This window comes from Octodon degus, unplaced genomic scaffold (assembly GCF_000260255.1).
Source record: "Octodon degus isolate 3935 unplaced genomic scaffold, OctDeg1.0 scaffold00094, whole genome shotgun sequence".
Taxonomy (NCBI): Eukaryota; Metazoa; Chordata; class Mammalia; order Rodentia; family Octodontidae; genus Octodon; species Octodon degus.
Genome location: NW_004524670.1, coordinates 3,352,485 through 3,372,423, shown reverse-complemented (window position 1 = coordinate 3,372,423; position 19,939 = coordinate 3,352,485).

The following is a 19,939-nucleotide window of genomic DNA, read 5'->3' as shown; positions in this document are numbered from 1 at the left end:
AGTTCAATCCCTGGTTCCGCAAAAAAAAAAAGAAAAACAATAAAAAAAAAAAAAAAAAAAAAAAAAGGAGGAAGATGCTAGCCAGGTTGATGACTGAAATCCCAGCACTTGTGAAGGCTGAGGCAGCAGGATCATTAGCTTGAGCCCAGCCTGGGCAACTTGCTAAGATCTTTTTTCAAGAAAGAAAGAAAGAAAAAAAGATGTAAAAGGTTTATAATGTAGCTCAGTTTGAACGACATGGGCTTAATCCCCGACCATCAATGGAAAAACAAACAAATAATTTAAAAGCCTTAACTAAAATACTTTAAGTATGTGATTAAAAAAAGAATGATTCCTTCAGTTATTTAGTTATACATGTTCAATAAGATAATTTTTTTAGCTATATTGGTCAAATCTCTAATACTAACAATTTATGTCCCAGTGATATACTATTGTGTATTTTCATCCTTGTTGAGATATAATGAAAAACACTCAAAGTTAAGTAAGGAAAATGGGCATCACAGAGGAGAAACAGTTGATGGCAGACAGGAGACAGCCAAAGCAGCAGAAAATCCAGTTGTCTTCTGCCACTTCTATATTCAACCGAGGGTACCGCTCTTGGGCAGGTGTGGAACCAGTCAATGGTCTGACTCAGTAATTACACACCCTTCCTCTCAGTATCACACGCTGGATCCAGCTGCTTGTGAAAAAACCCCATCTAGGACCACACGAAGCTTTGGGAGCACATCTAGACCCAAGTTATAACACTTACTGTGTCTTGAGATGTATGTATTATAATTTCTCATTACTATTTTGATTTATTTTATTTCTCCTACAGTTCTGTCATGTGTTTCCCTGATCAGTTGTTACATATTCCTGCTACATGAAACTTCTCTCATTATTATTGTTGTTGTAGTACTGAGGGTGGACCTCAGGACCTTATGCATACAAAAACAGCACAGTACCACTGAGCTACACCCCTAGCCCACTAGTGATCATTTTTATCTCTAGTTAAAATGCCTTTAACTCACAGTGTATTTGCATGGATACTTAAATGGATGCATCTGCTACTTTTCAGTCATTTGTATGCTTAATTTTTCTTTCAACCACTGTTCTTTGAGTGGTAAATACAGTATGTCCCCTGTAAATGTAATGTGGCTTATCTTTCTTTATATTAGTATGACAGTGTTTATCTTTCAAGATGAGCACTTGACTTGGTCCTTATCCAGTTATTGATATGTTTGATTTTAAATTTATGAACTATTCTAAGTTTACTAATTATACTAACATATTTCTGTTTCTTCTATTTATCTCTGTTCTGATCTCTCTTCTCACTTAACCTGCTCTGAAATTTGTAAATGTTTAGTTTTTCATTTTTCCTATTTTAAGAAAAACAGTGTAGTTTTTAGTTAAAGCTAATGGAGGTATTTTCATATACATAATACAATAACTTGAATCTCTGACATATGAAAGTATATTATTTAACATTTAAAATAAAAAATATTTCATTTATTTATTTATTTGATACAGGGTCTTGTTACACAGCTTAGACTTGCAGTGATCCTCTTGTCTCAGCCACCACAGTGCTGGGATTACAGGCTTGTGTCACCACTCCCAGTTTCAGTAACCAACATGGTGCGCCCTGGGTTCTGGCATAGCATGCGGTACCAGGGATAGAACCTGGGTCCTTGCTCTTGCCAGGTAGGCACTTAGACCACTGAGCTACCTCCCCAGTCCTCTTTAGCAATTTTACTTGTGACTTTACAAATAATTTTGGACAATTTGAAATCTATAAATTAGCAAATTTCAAGTAGTTCTCAAGAAGTCATTTTCCTCCCTCCAGAGGGTCTCCTTTTTATTTCAATGCATCAATGTACACGTACATATGCGCTCTGGGAATTGAACCCAGGTCATTGCATATGATAAACCTGTGCTCTATCTCTGAGTTACACTGCAGCCTTCTCTTTGCAAGTTTAGAGTTTTACTTGTGGCAAATTGTAACAATGCTTTTCTGAAATTATTTTACCTTCTTTCTTGAATAATAATGTAGTATAGGATTTCACATTAAAAATTTTAAAAAGCCCATCCCACTTTTACTCTGTGTTCTGAATCTCTATCCTGCATCTTGCAATTTTGTGGTATTTAATCCAGTGCACCTACAGCAGTTAGTATTTTATCTTTGGTATTAAGCACTGTATTTAACACAGTGATTCTCAGTAAAGTTTATTGAATGAATTTTAAAAAGTTTTGATTTAATATTATCGGAAAAACATACAGTTTTACTCAAATTCCTTATTTATACATAATAAGGCTTTTATAGGTAGTGCAGTAGAATCTTCCAATTATTGTTATCATTCCTTTGTTCTGTGAAACAAGAGATTAGTGATGGACTTGTCCTCTGGTCTTTGTAGCATCTTTGTAAAACAGCTTTGTACAACAGTATAGTGAGGATAACTGACTTACTGGCATTCATCAGTCATTATTGAATAACATTTGGACAGTGCAGTAACATGCATTAGTGGTTTCTTAAGAAATCATACCTAAAAACATAACAGTACATAGATGTGAACTAATACAGACTTTTCAAATATAAGCAATAGTTGTGCTTGGATTTCAGGAATGTGTGACTAGGAGTATAAGTGTTAAACTGGGGGCTCCGAAACCTCTCTGTGTTTCACCTGTGGTAAGCATGAGATCTGGGAAAGATGTCAAAAGCAGTGCCCAGGTGCCGTTTGGTACATGAACAGTCCATTTCCATAAGGTGTCCTCGGTAGGCTGCAACTTGTTTGAAATGCATAGGCTTGTGTGTGAACTAATTATTGAGTTCATATACATATGATAAATGCTTGTGTCAGATTGGTTGTGAAAACTCATTAGCTAAGTCCGATTGTGTAGTGATTAGGGTGGAGTGTCCACATAATCAAGCCCCTTCCTGGGTGGGTCATGAGGCTCGTCTTTGGTCCCTGACCCCCTCCTCTCTGACACTGTTCTTCTGTTCCAAGTGTCCCCAGTTTCCATGACCTAAGCAGCGGTGCCCCACCACACTGTTCCACCGTGACATTTCTGCCTGGGAGCCAGGCCATTATGAACCAAGTCAGCTGGAAACCAGGACCCAAATCAAACCTCATTTCATTTAAGTTGTGGATTTCTTGTCAACAGGAAAGTTGCCTAAGATAGATTGGAATTGAGGTCTTGACTGTGTCTTCTAACTGCCTGATTTGTGCATCAGACCACTTTGCCAGATAATCATGACAAATACATTCTTTAAGAGATTAATCTATAGAATATAAAGGATATTATCTGCAATGCACAAAGTCCTGAGAGTAAAAGTAAAAAAAAAAATGAGGGAGAGCATATTTTAATTGTTAATTTTCAAAAATGCTTTATACATCTCTCTCATTGGCTGTTCTTGGTTTGTAGCCTTTGTAATAAACCATTAATGCTTAAAAAAAAGATCAGTCGCTGCCAGGCCTGATGGCAGAAGGGAAGAGGGATGAACAGGCAGAGTGCAAGGTTATGGAGAACCAGGAAGCTATTCTTTATGATGCTGTAACAGAAGAGACATGTCACTAGTTACTTGTGCAAACTGATAGACCGTGTAACAGCCAGTAACTCCTAATGTACACTGGACTTTAGAGGACAATGATGTGTCATTGCAATTAATCCACTGTGACAAATCACTACTTTGGTGATATCCACTTGCATCTGAGGGCAGGTGGCATATGGTGACACTGTATACTTTCTACTCAATTTTGCTGTGAACCTAAAAAAAGTGTATTTGAAAAATTTTTAAAGTGGTTTCAGCTTTTCTGACTGTGCAGTGGTATTTCACCTTGGGTACATTGTTATTGTTTTTATTTTTGTGGTCATGTTCACCATGTCTATTACTAGTCAAATGCAAACCAGAAATGAAAACCAATGAATTATCTTTGATTCTTGATACACTAACATAGCAAGTGTTTTCACTTTTGCTGCTATTTGCAAATAGATATCTTATAGTTTGTATCAATTATAAATTATAATATATGGTGTCCCAGTTACTTTCCTTTCATTGCCAGAACCAAACACTTGACACTCAAGATTAAGGAAGGAAAGATTTATTTGTCTCAGGTTTCAGTCCATACTTGGCTGGCCCCAACACAGAGTGGCACATGGCAGAAGGCAAAAAATCATGGTGGCAGAAAACAGCAAGAGCAAAAAAGGAAGGGCTGCAGCATACTTCACACTCAAGATTAAGGAAGGAAAGATTTATTTGTCTCAGGTTTCAGTCCATACTTGGCTGGCCCCAACACAGAGTGGCACATGGCAGAAAGAAAACAGCAAGAGCAAAAAAGGAAGGGCTGCAGCATACTTCACACTCAAGATTAAGGAAGGAAAGATTTATTTAGTTTAGAATTAGTGGAGATGGCAGTCCATACTTGGCTGGCCCCAACACAGAGTGGCACATGGCAGAAAGAAAACAGCAAGAGCAAAAAAGGAAGGGCTGCAGCCACAGTGGTGGTGGCAGAGGCAGAGGGCAAGCCTCTTTCCCTTCCTTATGTTGAATTAGGCTATCTGCCCCAGGGTGGGTGTAGCATTCACACCCATAATCCCAGGAGCACCTCACCCATAATCCATAAGTGCCTGCTCAGCAGTGGATTATGAATTAATCCCAAACTCTAGAAACTGTCCCATAGGGCCAAGGAGATGGCTCAGTGGAATAAGCGCTTCCCTGGCAAGTGCAAGGGCCTGAGTTCAATCCCCAGTTCTGCCAAAAAAAAAAAAAAAAAAAGAAAAAAAGAAAAGAAACTGCCACATGACTGCATGGGGCTTTAGGGGGACACCTAGACATAAACCATAATATATGGTTTCATTTTTGCCCCTCAAAATTGTATTCAAATAATTGTCTCTGATCAGTCTTCACAATCATTTTCATCACTGTGTAATATCTGGTTTTGTTAATGTATCATCATTTAGCAAGCCTCTTCTGATTGTTGAACACTCATTTTACTATATAAAACAACATTGCCCTGAATATTTTAGGGGATGGATATCCTTGTTTTTGTTGATTTATTACCTTTGAAGAAATTTCTAGGAATGAAATTACTGCAATAAGGTCATGAAAAATCTTTGCTTTTACTACAAGATACCCTAGTCCTTTCAGAAATGTCGTCTATATGGGCATAAAAAGACTAGAAATTTGTTGATTCAACTACAATTTTTATTGATCCCTCTAACAATCATTTATTACTTCATCATGCCAATATTTTAAATTGATTTAATCATTTTATAAAGAATTTCACTTTGATACTGACATTTGCATAAGAAAGTCAAATTACAACATTTCCTGGTGATGATTTTATAGTTATCTATGCATGAATTTTATACTTAGAAATGAAAGAGCAGTAACTATTTGGGTCCATCTTATTAATGGTTGTCATTTTAACACCTTACATATAAAAATATATAGTGTGGAAATGTTAAAAATGGCTTTATTCTGAGCCAATTTAAATATTTACAACTGTTAAAGTAATTGATCTGTTTAGCAGAACTTCTCAGAAATATTGCAAATTTTAGAATAATCGGTGTCCAATAAGATAAGTTACCAATTCAGAATTATTTGTCAAACGTTACTACATGTGGCGGAGGAGGGCAGTAGCAGTCTTTACAATTTCTTAATCACAGATTTAATGTTTTCTTCTGTTTCAGAGTAGATACTGCTTTGAGAATGTAGACTGAACAGATTGGTTCAGCATTGCAGGATAGATTTAGTATTTAAAGTTCAGCCAAATACCAAAAGGCCCAGAGGTTTTCTTCTGCACTAAAATAGCAAATCCTATTACTTTGAAAATCAGAGACGTGTAGAATACCTCATTGTCTTTTACGCATACAGTTCCTTGATGCTTTCATAATCATTGCAATAGATAACACTACATTTCACAGGGATTTACAAATTGGATGAATCAATAGTCAACTTTTAGCAACACTTGCTAATATTTAGTTGGAAAACATAAATGGTCAACTTTTACATATTTCATACTGGTCCAGGTAATTTCCAAATATTTTCTCCAAATAAACACTCACAGATTTGATCCTGCCTGTACAGGATATTATAAAGGTATGGATACATAATGTATTAATTTTTTTTTTTAATTCTTCAAGAGTGAGTTGGTTGCTTTCAGTGAATAGCAACTTACATGTTATTTTGCAAAGTTTTGTTTAGACCAAGCAGTATTAAAATTCTGTCTGGATGTAGTTATGAGATTGGTAAGTGAAACTGACCTCGTGACACACATAAATGGGAACAATGAATGATTTATTTTTTTTCATATTTAACAATGTCTAGAGTGAATATTTGTGTAGGAAAGAATAGATACCTGAAATCGATCAACATATTTTCCAGAGAAAGCAGCCCTGAGCATAAAGAATTAATAATCATGAATGTAATACTTACTTAAGATTAGTTATCAAGTTGATTGTTTTTCCACAACTAAAAAGTACATTTCACTAACTCATATTTGACCATCAAGTCTAGAATTAAAGATAAAAATATAGATGTAAAATTAAAGTTTTTTTAAAATTTCAATTTCACTCACCATTTTACTTAAACAGACAAAGTATTATCAGGTAGCGCACTATAGGGAAGTATTTATATATAACTATATATACATATATATATATAACTATATATATGACAGAAAAATACAATGTGTTAAAATATAAATATTTATTACAGTAAAAAACACATGGCCATTAACTCCAAAATACTCAAATACTCTTTCTAACTTGGAACACACTGATCATCTTGTCCTTGATATGTTCCAAAGCAGTTCTGAAGGTCCTTTTCCATAGCTGTCCTTATTTGTACTGTTGTGGCTACCTCAACATGCTGAATTGACCCAAAACATTTACTTTTCATGATCGTTTTACTCTAGGAAGAGAGAGAAGTCACAGGATGCAAGATTCAGCACATAAGCTAGAGAAGGACACTCCACAAACATTTTATTTCACAAAAATTGTCATCAACGTTTTGAATTAATTCAATTTTGCAAGGCAGTCATTAGAAGATACAAAGGAAGACTTGAGAGTAGGTTTAGAAAATGGAAAGAATGATAGGATAAATGAGCTCAAAAGGGACATAATTTTAGCAAGATTAATGGTAATGTGTCTATCACTGTAATAAACTTTTAAAAAGTAAACATTTATCTTATTTTTCAATCACTATAATCATATGTCCCCAAAAGGAAATATATGGTTTTTAAGAGACATTTACTTAAATCTTTGATTGTATAACTGGAAAATAAAATAGTCCACAGATACTGTTCAATAAATAAACCTTAAGGTTTGCAAATAAAAGTATTTGAAGATAAAATTAGTATTCAAAGAATGTGCCAAACATTTTCACCTATTTGCTAAAGATGAACACTATTTGGCTCTAGCTGAATGCTTAACTTGGAATATATTCTATGTATGTTGTAAATTGAGTTATTGTCTATACTCATCATGCCAATTAGTGTTGAGCCAATCAGTTTCGCTTTGGCTGAGGCCATGGCAAAAGTGTCGTGGTGGAAGGGTGTGCCAGAGCAAAGCTGCCCACGAGAAATGAGCCATGCGGAAATATCCTCTTCAGAGAAAAGATATTCTCCAAAGGGGCCCACCTTCTCTACCTGGGCCCTCCTCTTAATTGTACATTTCAGGGGTTGCTATCAGTGGTTTAAGCCACTGATGAGTGCAGTGGCCCATGATGCAGTCAGCTGTCTGGGAAAAACTTAATTTTGTGAGTTGACAATTAATATTAGCTGGCACAGTAAGATAAAAACCCACCTGGTTATTTAGGATGAATATATCTTTGGAAAATAAACTAGATGAAGATTTCTCCTATGGATTCCCACAGAGGACACAATAGGTAATGTGCTAAGCATATTCTTTTTTTTTTTCCCATAATTTTATTGAGAAACAAATAGCAATGAGACAGCTTCAAACTAAATTGGTAGGACAGTTTCAATAATTAACACATTGCAAAATTCTTCCTAGTAGTTAATTGCTGCACAAGATGCGGACTTGATATCCTATTTATAAACACCATTAGAACAAATCCCTCTATTCATTAAGAGAATGTAACTATATATCTATCCTAACCACTTTGAATATACAGATACAAATTGGACATTCATCCGTATCTCCTTTTTTGTTAATTTCCATCATTTAAATGTTATAGGTGTGTAAACTCAGCAAAACATTCTAAAAGAGTTCAGAGGTCCATAATAGTATTGGGTCTTCCGCTTCACTGGCAATGTCAGAAATTGTTGAGCTGAGGCTAAACATATTCTTGATAATTGATCAGCACATGTTGCGATACCAGCAGAGTCTTTCCTTTGATGTTCTTCAATGTAAACTGAGATTATCAAGTCAAAATGATATTAGAAAAAGGTTGATAAGAGGCATATATCCCAACTTGGCAGAGGAAGAACTGGAAAGAATATAGTAGGTTCATGCAAAAGGAAGTAAGCTGAAGCTTTACAAATAAGCAAATTCTCTCTCTCTCTCTCTCTCTCTCTCTCTCTCTCTCTCACACACACACACACACACTCACTCACTCACTCTCAAAGATTCTGTCCAAGTTACCCAGTTTTACCAGTTTTCATTTTGTAAATATTATAATAGAGAGATGACATTACTTGGTCATAATTAGAAATGTAGCTGTGTGTGATCCAAATGTAGAGAAGTCTAACTGGATCCAAAGTGCAAATTCTTCCCATTATATCTATGCGTATTAGGAAAGAAGCAAGATACAATTAACCACTTACAAAATATTGCAACAATTTTATTATTCAATAATGTGAGGGACTGGCAATGTAGTTCAGCGGTAGAGCAATTGCCTTGCATATGTGGGCTCTGATATTTTTTATTTTTTGTTTTTTTGTGCAGTACCAGGGATTGAACTCAGGACTCTGTGCTTGCCAGGCAAGCACTTGTTCTACTGAGCTATCTCCCTGGTCCTGGGCTCTGATTTCAATCTCCACAAAACCTAAACAAATCTTCATAAGTATACCGTGGTCCCTGTGCTTGCCTAAACTTGCCTAAGCAGGTGCTTTAGTCCACTCAGCTGTATCATTCCTTTTCTAGAGATGATCTTAAATATTTGTCTCTTGAGTCTTCTGTGACTTGAAAGCTCCCCAAATCGGATGTGCCCTGCTAATATTGTGCTCTGCTAATATTTTCTCCTTAATATGTTACTAAGTACTGAATTTAGCCTACTATTGCCTGAAATTGCTTGTTACAATCAAAGTATATTCTCACTTTTTCAATATAAACCAAAACACAAAAGTTGGTATTTATCCTCAATTGTCTGTTCTAAAATATCTCAGTTTGAGACTCTAGGAGGGACTCATTCCAATGAAAATATTCTTACATAACAAATATTTATTGAAAACCTGAGGGCTGGCCAGTTAGCTCAGTGGACTAAAGCACCTGCTTAGGCAGGCACAGTGATAGGGGTTCAATCCTTGGCATGCCGTGCCCACCGAGCCCCTAGAGCGCGCTGAGAGGTAACTGAGACTGGGTGTGGTGGCGCATGCCTGTAATCCCAGCTCTTGGGAGGCTGAACACAGGCAGATCACTAAAGATGATCTGTGTAGTGAGATCCTTGAGACCCTGTACTAAAATACACACACACAAAAAAAAAAAAAAAAGAAAAGAAAAAGAAAGAAAGGAAAGAAAAGAAAACCTGATTTAATCCCGAAAGAAGAGGCTAAACAATTTGGTGATGTGTCTGTTCCTTTGTGTGTACACTACACTGACGTAGAAACGAGTCCCTTCTACACACTCAACTTGCCTGGGGCAGATTATGTACCAATTGCCTATTCTAAAATATGAGCAATTGCTTAGAGATAAACAAACAAATGGTTTACTTCTGTTAGAACAAGGGAGGGTAAGTCTACAATTCTTTCTTGTGAATGTTAGTCCTGCCCTAAACCGGTGCAAAATTTTACAATAGCTTTGTGTTCAAGTTAATCACTTGGATAGAAGAATGACATAGCAGAACAGAATTGGAAATGAACAAGATTTTAGCATGTCATGTAGCTAAAAACAAAAATCTTGGACTCATGCCTTTTTCCATGAAGAAAAGAATATATAGAATTTATAAATGCAACAGCTCACAAGACTGACACTTAGATGTGTTAGATTTTTTTCTCTGCACTCCTTGGCCAACTTGATTTATTGTGAGATACATAATATTATACAATAGTAATCAAAATGCTTTTCGAAAGAATTTCTAAATATAATGGTACAATCAAGTCTAATTACTCATTTGAATGTCTTTCTAACAATAATTCTTCCTTTGCGGTTTTCAAGTACCTTTATTCCTCTCTGCCAAAAGCGTGAATAATTCTCTCACTCTCAAAGAATTTCAAGAACTTCATGCAGCCGAGTTATGAAACGAATGTTTAGTTTGTTATCTAGGTGGAAGTAAGTTTGTGTTTGGCTTATTGAAAAGGGTAAAATGGTTCTTTTGGAAAAATCTTGAGTAAAGTTTGTATGTGCATATGTATGTGTTCATGTGTATGTATTTAGTAAAGTTGGATTTCATGGGTGTGTTTTTAAAAATTTTCTCACTATCTGTGACTTTGCAAGAAAACAGAATAAGAAAAATACAGAAAGAATCATCCTGCACAGAGGCAAGGGGCCTGCTTTTCCTGAAATGGGTTTGCATTCATCAGAGAAGTGTGGAGAAGCAAGTGATCCACCAGTAAAAGTGGGAAGGTTCCAAGTTAAGATGGTATAAAGATATCTCTCCCTAATGCCCTCAGAAGCTATTATGAACTCCACAAGCATTGATGAAACTGGATAGAACTGATATTTACAAGACTTTTATATGTTTCAAGTCTGTTTTTAAATCCCTCTCAATATTTGAAAAATATGACATCATCAATTCACCGAAGAACAAATACAAATAGCAAACAGTAAGAACATGGTCAATCTCAGATTTACATAGTGCAATAAGCAACCAAACAAGAATGAGGCACGAGCTTCTATAAAACTAGTGAGTTAATAACAAAATTCACAAATTATGGGAAAGAAAATACTGAGAAACACATTCATTCACAGCTGCTGTCACTATCAATTACAGCAACTTTATATATGCTAATGATATATGTCCCTTACTACCAAGACTCCTCAACTTATAATGGGTGGCATCCTGAAAATTTATGGCAAATTGAAAATATTGTAAGTTGAAAATGCATTTAACACATCTAGCCTATTGAACATATACTTTAGCAGCACTGTGGATTGTTGATTATTTACCCTTACTACTTTATGGCTGATGGGGAGCAATATCTTACCTAGCTGCCTCTCCCTCATATCCTGAGAATATTCTATTGCATATCACTAACCTAGGAAAATATCAAAATTCACATTGCAGTTTCTACTGAATGTCTATCACTTTCTCATCCTCATAAAGCTGCAAAGTCATAAGTTGAGCCATCCAAAGTGTGGGACTGCATATATTTAAAATTGAGAAACTTAAAAATTAGGTCAAATAATTTTACTTTAAAAGATGTATTCCTCCTGGCTGGGTAGAGTAAGTGGATGCTGAGTAAGATCCTCAGGTGAGTCTCCCCACAGACATGTGAAGCTGATCAGCTTCATGACCCAAACTACTTCACAAGAGCTAAAGAAATCAGATGAAAGACTATAAAACATGCTTTCTGGCATAATAAAACAAAAAGGCAGACTGAGGGAGGCACACATTCACTAGGTCCAAGTAGCCAAGTATGGAGAGAGAGAGAGAGAGAGAGAGAGAGAGAGAGAGAGAGAGAGAGAGAGAGAACAGACAGAAAGACAGACAGAGACAGAGATACAGAGAGACCGAATTAAATTCATGACCTTGACTTTAAACCTAGTGCCCCGTCTACCATTGTTTAACCCAGTACTGGGTAAAGCCTTGTAACTTCTGCATCAGGAAAGTACCAGCAGACAAAGCTGCTGGCCTTGCCTTAGGACTGTGGAGACTGCAGCCTGCGACTTTCCACCAGTTGTTGGGCACCCGAGGAGGGACCAATATTACCCACTTGGGGGAAGGACATAAAAGCTCTGTCTTAAGAGTCCAGTGGCAGACCAGTTGTTGGGCAATTCAGCAGCTAATACAATCAAATTTTCCATACACATACCAGAGCTCACAGACAGAATTTCAAGACCAACCTAGCATCAGGCAGAGACGTGCAGGGATGGACAGACTTGAGATTTGGCCTGCATCAATTCCATCTTGCAGTAGGCCTAGGATACCTCTGTCTGCCTCTTAAGACTGTGATGCACTTGCATTTGTGAGACTCAGGTGCAATACAACTTACCATGAACTCTATGGCCAGTACACATGAGTGTGTTCTACAGCTGCCCTGGTAATAGGCAGAGACCTTTACTGCAGGGGTGTGGACTCATATTTTGGCCTTCATTATCACCAGCTATGGTGTGAGCCTTGATTCATTCTTCAAACTATGCATGTCCCTGTGGCAGTGAGATGATCTTGACTGAGTGTAGCCTCAGCTTAGGTGGCCAACAGACTGCCTTCATCAGTATTTACCAAACCTTAAGCTATATAATGTCATGTGATTTATTTTTGAAGAGTATGGAAAGCTATTTTTGAAGAGTATGGAAAGCCTTTTACTAGAATGAGGCTTTGCCTTGAAACTTAGTGCTTAGCTGGTGCAGCATAACCCTAGGCAGATTCCAGTGGTTCCCATCACTAAGCCTGCCTGTGCAGACCCTCTGTGACTATCTCTATCAGGCTTCCATGCCAGCCAAAAACACCTGTTGCTGGTTGTAGAAGTCTAAGGCCAACACACACAGCCATAGGTAGCTCACATGAGTGTGAGACTCAGCCCTACTCAGTTGTGGCACTGAGCTCAGCAGGCTGCAGATACAGCTTGGCAGCACTGGTGGCCATGGGCGTGATGTAGGTGTTGTGCGCTGGTCCATTCACAATGTTTCCATCTACACCTGGGCAGTATTTACCACTGCAGTTTCAGAACATATACTTTCTATTGATCTTTGGTTCGTTTGTTTCTGTTCTTATCTTTGCAATCATGTGAAATTGCTATCCATTCCGAATAACTTTTTATATTGAAAAGATGTTTTTTATAGTGACTACAAAGCAAAAATCTATAGTAGTAAGACCAAAATAATAAGCAAGAAATCAAAGCACAGCTAAATTACTTAACTATAGAGAAAGACTATAGAAATGAAAGAAGAGAAAGAACCAAACAAAGCAGAACAAAGAAAAACAGAGCATTACAAAACAAAATGTTATATATGACCGTGTGACTCCAATGCTAGGAACCCAAGTGGCATCTTGGAAGTGGCTCCAGTAAGCTTTACAGCATAATACTTTGCGTTTTTATTTAATGGAGTAGATGTGTGTTTCTATTTAATGGTCTCTTTGTAGGATATACATGACATCTCATTGGTTTTGCTGTTTTGCCAGGATATTCTGAGTTTATTATACAGGATATAGTCAAAAAGAACATAAAATATCAATAAAATGAATTATTAAGTTATAGATGTATGTTCTGCTTATAGAACAGATAGAAACATTTTCACATCAACTGTGTACTTCCTTACAAGATCTAAAAGATGACAGTAGAAATAAATTTCTGTGTGAAGTATGATGAAAATAACAATAGGACTCTACCACAAAAATAAACTTGAATCGTCTGTCACACCCAAGGCAGTCTTCACACATGGCAACTGCATGGTCCATGCACACAACTTTCTTACACCGACAGCATACTGCCTAACTATCCTTTCCTGTGTGACAGGCTTGTCCCCTCTCTTCCTGTTTTGTCTGGAGATTCCTACTATATTCTATAACATGAGCTTAGCAAGGCATAAAATAAAATATCAAAGATGTAAGGATTACTTAGAATAGACAAACTTTTCACTGTTTACTTGGTTGCAGAACCTAAAAGATAGCATCAAAAAATAAAAAAAGTATGTGAGCTACAATGTAAACACAAACAAAAGTCCACCATAGAAATAAGCTTTGCTTCAATTGCCACACCCAAAGCAGTCTTCATACCTGGAAACTGTATGTTCCACGCACAAGTGTCACTTATACTGAAAGTACAGCATAATTTTTATTTTCTTGTACTTTCTTATAAGGTATAGTTGGTGTCTTAGTTACTTTTCACTCATTGCTGGGACAGAATACCTGACACCCCAAATTAAGGAAGGAAAGATTTATTTAGCTCACAGTTGGTAGAGGTTTCAGTTCACACTCCACTGGCTCCCAGGCAAATGACAGCAGTTCATGGCAGCAGAAAACAATGAAGAGCAGATGAGGAGAAAGAGCTGTGGCTTCCATAAAGCCTGTCTCTCTCTTCTACGCTGTCTATGAAGACCGGTGCTCCACTGTGAAGAAGCAGTGCAGCTGTGAAGATCGAGCTCCTCCAAAGACTGGGACTGCTCCAAGGAAGTGGGACAGGGTAGCCAGGAAGCACTCCTCAACTCCTTTATATGCACTTTTGTGCTGGGTCACTCTTGGGCAGCCCATGGTTCTAGGGTGGAACAAATTGCACCCCAGGGCAGGCCCAAATCACCCCAGGTGGAAGCAATCCTGCCCCAGGTTGGGTCCTGCTTGGCTGCAGGGCGAGGCTCCCATTCCTGGAACTGCCAGAGTCAATTCAGCCAAGTTGACACAATATTTCAACTACCACAGTTGGTATCTTTTTTGTTTTCCTGTTGTCATAGTAGTTCCTAGGGCACTGAGCCTGCCTGTTCACCTGATAGGTCAAAATTTCATTCCACAAAATTTTACACAGTTCCCTGAGCAGAACCACTTTATTTTTTCCAGTGCTATAAATAATCTCTTATGAGTTTCGGTCCCACACCTGTAAGAAAATTTCTCCATGATATTTTGTATGTGTTATTTTCTTTTTAAACTATCAAACTATGCCAACACATTTAGGATTGAATAGAGCAGAACCACTGGCCAAAGCTTTGTGTTTCAAGTGACAGCATAGGTTCTTTCAGTTTTGATGTTTTTTAGGTTTTCCAACCAAGTAAACTGCTGATGTGAAAATGTTGTTTATTCTAAGAACTCATTACATACTTGATATTTATTTCATTAATCATTTATTATTTACATCCTAAGTGCATGTTGTACAATACAGAAGGAAGCTCCTAACAAAACAGGAAAAGAGTTGACAAGAGTACCACATAGGGAACTCATGAAGAACATCTACTCTGTGTTCATTTTGTCATTAGAAGTTTCCATTGCAGGCTCTCTTTTAGTCAAGTTTTCCCTATCAGTATTTCCATCACGCATCTGTCTGTAGTTTTTCACCATATACAAGGCCAATGTTATATCTTCCTGAAATTCAAAGATTGTGCTACACAAGTCTGTGTTTTGAAGTTGTAATATTTCATTTGGAATTTCTACCTTATTCCTGTGTGCAGTTACTATGCTGGTCAACTTGTGCTGGTAGTAAATGTCCTATCTGTTAGAAACTTGGAAACCAGTTTTCAAATGTCACATTTTGATTAGTTTGGGAGATGGGATCCACAATTCTGCTCACAGCTTCACTCAGTTTATTACTATAGGAATAAGGACCTCATGGCTGAGTTCCACCATAAATGTTTAAGTCGAAAGAATAATAATTCTTTGCATTGATAAGAGCATACATTTTTGTGCCATATTTTGACCTATTGCTTTTCATGTCTTTTACATTCCTGCAATCACCATGAGAAATCTGTGCTTCATGTGCTAAACTTATGAATGTTTTCAATTCGACTAGTGAGGTATCATAATAAACATATTTTTGAATGCGGCTGTTGATGCATACAGAACACCTTACTTGCATTTCAGCCATTGTATATTTCACAGCACCTTGTAGCATTTCATTGGTTAGAATTTCCAACATTGAGTGGCAATGCTGGCATTCTGTCCAATCCATTTCATCCCTCGCAAGACCTTCACTGTATTTTTGGATCTAGGTCTAACACTGGATCATTCCATTTGGTTGCTTGGCCATTTGGTAACATTCTGTACTCATATTGCTCCTTTCTTCATTGTCTGAGTCAAAGAGGTCTGCAATCCCTGTGTCTGTCACAGTCAGTTCTTGTTCCATATCATTGTTTCTGGAAGTTTGGCTCACACGACCACCATCACACCACCATCATCCTCCCACACCCTGCTCTGCTATGAAAGCATGTATGTCACCATCATGCGTGATCTTCATCATCCAGCATGAGCAGTCTAACAGTTCGCTTTTGACCTCCACAAAAACTTGTAAATCTGGGTTGCATGTGCCGTTATACCGAATTTGGCTACTCTTATCAGAAAAATCAAAAGAAAACTTTTTCTTAAGAAATACTGGCCTTGTGTGGGTCTGCTGGGCTCTCTGATGCTCTGGTATACATACACCGAATCAGTTAGATGGATCATAACTTTGGGTCCAGATTCCATTTTGACCCATTTGCACATATACACATTGCTTGCTATTCATCATACCAAGTGGGTAAACATGTAGATAAGTTCTTTAACCTGAAACTTACAGTGGGCTACATTAATGCTAAAATACAAATTTACAGCAGGAAAGTAAGAGATGGGTCCACTGGACCCAGGATTAGGCCTCTGAATGAAGGACACCTAAGGATTGAACTTAATTAGCTTTTGGATCCTATAATCACTTCTCAGATAAAGGAGAGTTAGGGAAGTTTCGTGTCATATTCACTGGATGAATATTACAGCAAGGACAAAGGCATTACAGCAGTTTTAAAATAAGAATCCCAAATTATTGTGAAGGATGTCAGACACTAAAAAGCCAATTAGTATGATGGCAGCGATAATGAAAACTCTTAATGAAACACACAGAATGGAAATCTATATGTCTTTTCTCAAAAATATAGTTACAGTAGATCATTAAATATTTCTTAAATCAATTCAGTTCATTTAAGCCTTCATTCACTTTCAGTGCAGTTTCTTTTAAAAAACATAAAGCCTTTCAAGATGTGATTTACACTATTATTAGATAATATAAGTATCAGTTTAAGCTATATATGACTATCTTTCAGATTTCTTTTTTAAAATAAGGAAGTTTAAGCAATGTTCCTTAATCCCTTAGGAGAAAGTAACTTTTAAAATGATTTCAGTTAATTGTTTAATAAGATAACTTAAATGCTTCTCCAGGATACTTTCTTTAGTTCTGTTGAAGTGATGTGTAATTTACCATCAAAAGTATTTTTATTTCCAAAGCTACTGCACACTCATGAGTTTAAATTTTTGCCTATGAGATTGGTATAGAAAAGAAGCAGTGAATACAGGTTTAGAAGGGACTTGCAAATTTCATTAATCATGCTAATATTTTAATCACATTGTGTAAGATCTCACATAAAACCTTCTTGATTTAAATCACCTACAAAGATGCCTTTTTTGTTTCCTCTCTTTCCTGTCATTATTTCATATATCATTTACTGTATTTATCACAAATTGATCAAATCCTGGGAGGTTATCAAGTCTTCATGAACAGGACCACGCTTTACTCAGTTTTCTTCCTTAAACCTAGCACATCCTGTAATAACAAAACACATGCTATATGTGGGGCTGGAGTCAGGATGGTAGTTCATAATAAAAGGTAGCTTCAAGGCTACTCTTGGAAGAGACATCATCTTTCATAAAATGACTTGAGAAATTGGGATGGCAAATTAGAGCAGAAAGGCAGTTAAACACCTACAGAAAATAGGGTGTTCTGTGTAAAATATGAGCAAAAACCTTTGGCATGGATGGAGCTTAAACGCAGGAAGAGAAATAATGGAATCAACAAAGAGAAGAAATCCAACTATAAAACAGGAAGCTGGATCTAACTGGAAGATTTAGTGAGTGCAGTGTCCATAGAGGGAGTGGAAATAGCCCAGGATCTGAAGAATTACTCATAATAGACCTTTATATGTTGACATTTGAGGTAAAGCTATGTAATATTCCTTGCTCCCAATTGTTTAGTAAGTAGTACACGTGGTTTGAAGTGTTGTATTTTGTTGAGCAAGAGTGTAAATACAATGTTAGAGTGTACAGGTTCAGTAGTCCTTATCTGCAATGCTTAGGAACATTGCAGATAAGATGTTTTGAATTTCTAAGTTTTTCAGATTTCAGGCTATTTGTACATACATAATGAAATTTCTGGGGATGAAATCCAAATACAAAATTAACTTATGCATCACGTATTCCTTATATACATACTTTGGATATAATTTTATATGAGGTCAAGTGTGGATTTTTCATTGGTGGTATATTGGTGATTAAAATGTTTTAGATTTTGGAGCATTTTGTATTTCAGCTATTTGTATTGTAGGAGTTAGGGATGTTTATCCTATAGTGCTGCAAACATGCAATATGCAGACAAAATGAAGAGCAAGAAAAGAAATTTATAACTCAATGCAAAGAAAAATAACTAAAATTTGAGATAATAACAACACAGCAACCTCTTCCCTCACACAAGAACTTCACTGGGAGATGCTGATTTCCCACTTCATGTAGAATAGGATGAGTTGACAAGGACAAGTTGATCCCAGCAAACTAAAGGAAATAAAAATACTCTATGTTTTGAAATAAGAGTTGGAATGTTTAGAACTAATTGAACAGAGCGTATTGTCTCTGTCTTGAAAGAATGTATAGGCTAATTATTGAGAAATACTCATAGGTATACTGATAAATTCTACAACAGAGCTATTTCAAAATGCAGTGTGAACAAGACAGAAAGGGCCTTATACTTTATTTGTTGGGGAGAGACGTTGAGGTCTACACAGAAGAAATATAGGAGTGGGGGTTATCAAAAGATAATACAGGATTTTTTAGGGAGGAAAAGGCATTCTTGAAGAAAGGAACAGAGCACAAAAATATAGAAATAAGGTATATTGGAAAGCTGAAAGGAAAGAAAAATTTGGAAACAGAGCTAGGACCCATTGAGGAGAGAGATGCTAATGCTAACATCCTGTAACAAGGGGAGGCGGAAACTGGAGCCCATAACAAGGAAGCCCTACTATATATATTTTTAAAATATAGAAGTAATGTATAACTCAGCATTTATCTATTTTGTTTTACTAGCATGTTTCTACGAGTTCCCTATGGGGAAAGCTTTTACAATCTGAGACGATACCAAGTAAAAAGATAGAGACTTAGACAAAGTGGCTAATTAGACTTGCCTGCACTCAGTGGAAAAGTGGTTTCTGTTCCTTCTAGCTGTTTTTTTTTTTTTTTTTTTTTTTTTTTTTTTTTTTTTTTGTGAAAAGGCATTGGATGTATCTTTGTAGTATATTTAGTAAATTCATCCAATTTATACATTTCTTTTCAGGGCTTTACCTGCATTATACCAATGCTTCATTCAGAAAAAGACACAATGTCCTTTTATCCATTCCTGAAGCTACACGCAGTTAGATCTATATCCTACTTCTGCTCTAGCAAGTGAAGTAAAGGAGAAACAAAATATAATATGTGAAATATGTTACCGAGAATCTATGATGATGATAAAACTTGTTAATCCGAAATCATCAAATTGAGAATTTTTATTTTGTTGTCTTTCCCTGGCAAAACTTAGTTCATTTATTTTAAATGAGGAAAAACTTAAAGTGAATGAAGAAAGGCAGGGCATTCTATTAAATTAGGTCTGGTTGATTCTGAGACATACTAAATGAGTGTACACACTCTAAATATTATTTTAAACTTGAGAATCATTGATTTTATGTTGAGTTTAACCTTCAAGGATCATCTCTATTGCTACTTTGTCTGGTAAAGTCCTGCCTGATTCTGTTGTATTCCACAGTTGTGCATGCCTGATTAGGGAAGCTGGCTGTTATGGATAGGGTAGAAGAGTCTAGGAATTTTTGTTAAAAGCTAAAAAGTCTCGTTAGATACAAGTCATCCACCAGCAAAAGAGAATAAAGGCATAGCAATTCAGATGGATTTACTGGGCCAGTGTTAAGAGTGTGA